A 5596-nucleotide genomic window follows, 5' to 3' on the forward strand; every position below is an offset into this window, starting at 1 on the left:
TGTGGAATCACAAACGATGAAACGAAGATGTTTGTGACTACTTTTCTATCTTGCCTATCGGAGATATAAACCTCAAGCCAATCGTTAAGATTGTACTCAAACAATAGAATCAGCAAGATCAGATCACACAACTACAAGTTGCAACTAGTATCACACATGAGGTGTAGGGATTAGGTTTCCCAGTTGCTATAGTTCTCCCTTATATAGTCTTTGAAATCAGGGTTTGCAATCAATGTTAGCTTGGTAACAAAGCATTCAATATTCACTGTTAGATGAAAACCTGATTAGATTCAAGCTAATATCTTTCAACCGTTATATCGAAAACTTAGCTTGTTATACACAAATGAAATGTATTATTTTGGGTTTATGTAACCGTACCCAAACATGAACATTTGTTGGTTCAAAAATAGTTAACCAATGGTTAGCCATATGAGCACTTTCATATCAACCCTGTTCTTCTTCACCATAACTAGTTCAAATAACTCAAATGAACTGTTTAGAGAGTTGTTCAATTGCAAGGAAATCTTATGTAACTACACAAGACACAATCGAAGCAAAAACGATTTGATTCACTCGAATCGGTTCATGAACTATATAACCACGGTTTGCATTTATCTTTCCTTAGTCAATATAAATAAGTTCACAAACGATCGTCTTTAGATATAACCAGCTTAAGTTCGCAGACGTAGTTCGCGGACTTAAGTTCCCGGAAGGAGCTCTCAAACTCCAACATATTTTATCGGGTCGAGAACTTCCACCAGTTCGCGGACTGAGTTCACGGCTCTTGTTTCGGTTCTCTTGATCGACACAGTTCGCAAACTTCGGTTCAAAGAAAAAGGACTTATACATATATGTGTTGCCACACAATGTTTATATCCATCATTGGTTATTTAATCTAAACTCTCATTTCAACTATTGAAACATTCTTAGAGGAATACCTTTTCTTACCACCATTGGATTTAATGATCCATCCTCCACCATTTTATGTATACAACTGCTCAGAACATCTTCCATAATGACAAAGAGAGTTGAAGACAAAGGATCACCTTGCTTTAATCCTCTCCCAACTGACAAGAAACCTTGGGGGCCACCATTTATCATTACAAATATTTTTGCTGACTCAAAAAGAATTTGTAACCATTGACACCATGAGCTGGAGAAGCCATACTTACATAATACTTGAAACAAGAATTCCCAACTCACATAGTCATATGCTTGAGAAATATCAAGTTTTAATCCAACATTTCCTCCTCTTCTCTTATTTTTCATTTCATTAACCAGTTCACATGATAAAATAATTTGTTCCTGTACACTTCTACCTTTGATATAAGCAACATGCTGAGGTGTAATGAGTTTTTCCATCAGTGAACTTAATCTTGTATTAATGATTTTTGTGAAGATATTAAAGCTCACATTGTTGAGTCATATTGGTCTAAAATGACTAGGAGTTTTTGCACCTTCAATTTTAGGAAGTAATACCAAAAAATTGGAGTTGAGGCCTTTTGATAACTATGAGGAGTCGTCCAATCATTAAGATTTTATACATATGTATTATATATAATCAAGGTACATTGGTGTTGATGGTGGATTTTCGATAAAGGTCAAAATCGTAAAATCATGATATTGCATGTTTCTAACCCGGCTTCAGGAACGATGTGACGATTCATGTTTCACGATCCGTGAACCGTTTCACGAGCTCTGATCGAGTTCCTCTCAGAGCCATGATGAATATGATTCTCGAAAGGCCTCCTACTAGCTGAGCGTTCGATGCTGCGCATTTCATCATGAGCCTCTATGTAGAATAACATAATTGGGCGGTTCTCCGTATGATTGAGAACTTAACTCCTTCAGGACGTCGGTGATACTCACTATTCCCTGACTACATAGAGAGACCTGCCTCTACATAGAAGAACGATTGGGCGGTTCTTTGTAAGATTGAGAGCATTAACGCCTTCAGGACGTCGGTGATACTCACTGTTCCCTGTCTATGTAGAGAGACCGTGTATAGATCCAAGCGGTTTTCCATACATGATTGTTGAGAGGGAAAAACGCCTTCAGGACATCGGAAACATTCGCTGTTTCCTGACTATGCACCTTTCAGAACGGGTATGACGCTTTAGCCGGCTAATATCCCTTCTGCAATAGATTAATTCTACCGTGACATTCACCACTGAATTCCTAGAAGATAATCTACTTTATATCATTACTCCAATTTGGTGATAGAATCCACGGCTGATCTCGTGGAATGGTAATTGAAAATTTTATTACTCCGATTCTATGGTCGAATCCACGATCCCATGGAATGGTAATACTCGTTTTTTTATTCCGAATTCATGGTCGAATCCACGGCTGATCCTATGGATTGGTAATAAAAAACTACTCACTTTTGTTACTCGGTTTCATGAATCATTATCCATTGAATTTCATAAATTAGTAATAAATACTCAACAATCGGGCATCTGGACCATCACTGAGTAAGCCCTAAGAAAATGGTACAAGTGTACTCGATAATGATGCACGACTGAGCACCCGAATGCACGAACGAGCATTCGAATATATGGACAAATGAGGAATCCTAAACAAAAAGGGAGAGACAAAATAATAATTAAAAAATAAAAGAGGCGCCTATGGAGGACCGGGCCACCGGCCGGGCGGTCACGCCGTCGTGGCCGGTCCCCCACGCCTCTCACATTATTTTTCCTATTTATTATTTTCATGAATTCATGAAAACTCTCTCATTTCATCAAATTTCCTTGTTTGAGCAAAACTCACGGTTTCTCCATATTTTCACGGTTTCGTGAAAAATAATAAAATAAGGAAAGGTGTCGCGGGACCGGGCCACCTAGCTGGACGGCCATTCCCTAGCTGTGGCCGGTCTCACACCTTGCAATCCTTATTTTTATTATTATTAAACTTATGAAGACTCCTTCATTCAAGCAACTTTCCTGGATTGAGCAAAACTCAGGGTTTCTTCATATTTTCATGGTTTCATAAAAAATAATAAAATAAGGAAAGGTATACGGGATCGAGCCACCTAGTCGGCCGGCCATGCCCTAGTTGTGGCCGGTCCCACACCTTGCAATCCTTATTTACATAATTATTATTTTCATAAACTCATGAAAACTCCTTACTTGAGCGAAAATCATGGTTTCTTCATATTTTCTCAAATATTGCTAAAACCACGAAATAGCCAAAAGTCAACATGTTCACGTGACCGGCTAGGCTATTCACAACAATACAAATATTAAAATATCCTCATTTTAGTCAAGATCAAACTCTTCTGAAAATCCACAATATTGCTCAAACGCACATCAGAAAATATCAAAACTCTCAGAATTGAGACACGGAAATCATGGTGACCCGGGAATGCTTCCTTGACCGACCAAGGTCGTCCCTAGGGCTTACATAAATCCGGTCCCACACATATGCTTAATTCTTGACCTAATTTTCTCAATTGCTCATATTGGGTCCAAACTCTTTCCAACCAACTTGGAATTTGCTCAAACGACCATCCGTTGGTCCCAAGACCACCAAGGGCCGGGTTTATGCCCTCTTGGTCGGTCCCTCACTTTTCTATAATTAGGTTTTATCACCTAATGCTCAATCGAGCACTATTTCAAAAAATGATGAAACGACATTTAATCATCATTCTTTCACCAGCTGGCCAACTAAGGACTTGGTGCACGCTCATTCACTCGAGCAATTGGGCATCACATGGTCGTCCATTATCCCATGTAGTCGATCTCTTCCTCACTCATGACCTATTTTTCAGCAATTCATCAATTGACGAACAATTGATCAAAAATTAGGGTTTCGAACAAACGCTCCACAAATCATCATTCTGAGCAGGTTCAAACACTAATAAATTTATGTTGATCCAGCAATCAACATCGGTATTAATTATATAATATTAGGTAGCCTACCAATATTTTAATTAATATTTTATTGGGTCACGTCATCAATAAATAAATAATTCGTCGAATCGAGCAATACTTGCTCAGTTGCTCGAATATTGATCCAAGTAATTTATCAGTAATTCGCCGAATCGAGCAATTGATCAGTTGCTCGAATATTGATCCAATTATCAATATTCAGTAATTATCAGTAATTCGTCGAATTGAGAAATACTTGCTCAGTTGCGCGAATATTGATCCAACTATCAATATTCAGTGATTTGTCGAACTGAGCAATACTTGCTCAGTTGCTCGAATATTGATCCAACTATCAATATTCAGTGATTTATCGAATTGAGCAATACTTGCTCAGTTGCTTGAATATTGATCCAACTATCAATCAGTAATTCATCGAATCGATGCTCAGTTGTTGAATTTACAATCTTTGCTAATACGCGCAATGTCAACATCATTCAAAGAAATATACTTCTCAACGGACATGTTCGATCCATGAATCACTAAGTATTCGTCACTCATGCTCAATTCAACAAAACCTAGACTCATTGTCTAAACAGTCAACAACTGACTAATTAGATACACGTCTGTCATGCAGACTCCACGATTCGTGAGACATTAATCACGTCACATGGGAGGATATCACTTAGGGTTTTGGTTTGGCGGCCTACGGCACGTGGATTCATCCACGACGAGAAATGTGAGTAAGTTGTGCAAACGGTTGAAGGAGTTAGCAAAGTAGTGGGTGAGCGGTTAACCAAGTCTTTGCACGACCTGGAACTGGTTTCACCACGATCTTCCACTTTCCCACTCTTTCACTCAAGAAACCGACACACTTACAAGGATCAAGGTGTTTGCTAACAATATAAATAAGTCTCTGAAACTATGATTGAAAAAAAAAACATTCATCTACATAGAATTCCTCGAGCAATTATTCTCAAGAATTCGTCAATCTCCCAGAACTTATTCGAACTCATCAGTTCACAGAAAATTGCAGAAACCTTCAACACATCCACAATCCTTGATCACCATTGATCCCACACAATTCTCAGCTTCCCTCCTACAGATCAACCCATCTTCCTCTTTGTGACCGAATTGACTCTGAAACAGCCATAGACTTGGTTTAGGCCGGAGTCCTACAGATTGATCTCTCGAATCTAAGCACTCCCTTTGCAGTGCATCTATGTGAGGTTGAACAGTTTGCTCGGTTGAGGAGTCTCGACAACACGCTCGTCTCTTCAATTCCCTAAAAAACAGCAAATCGTTTTTCCTCATTTACAAATTGGCGACCACAGTGGGAGATTAATCTCTCGGTTGCAATCCCACATTTTCACAAAATGGCTGGTTTTAGGTATGAGTTAGTTACAAATGCAAACGACGCTAGCACTAGCAACAATAACAATGATGGCATTCCAGAAACTGTTCCTGCTTCCAACAATGGTGGCGACACTACTCCTCCTCAAACCAATGTCGAAAATCATCCTATCTTCGGCCGGCATCCTGAGGAAGTCAGAGAAAATCCACCCACCATCGCCGATCTCATGAAAGTCCAAGAGGTTCTCGCCAAAAATCAAACTGATATGGCCGCCACTCAGAAGGAGCTATCTAACTACCTCAAAACTCTCACAGACAAGATGTTAGACAAAACTCAAGAAAAAGGAAAAGACAAGGAAACATCTCCAACTGCT

This window comes from Papaver somniferum, chromosome 1 (genome assembly GCF_003573695.1).
Source record: "Papaver somniferum cultivar HN1 chromosome 1, ASM357369v1, whole genome shotgun sequence".
NCBI lineage: Eukaryota > Viridiplantae > Streptophyta > Magnoliopsida > Ranunculales > Papaveraceae > Papaver > Papaver somniferum.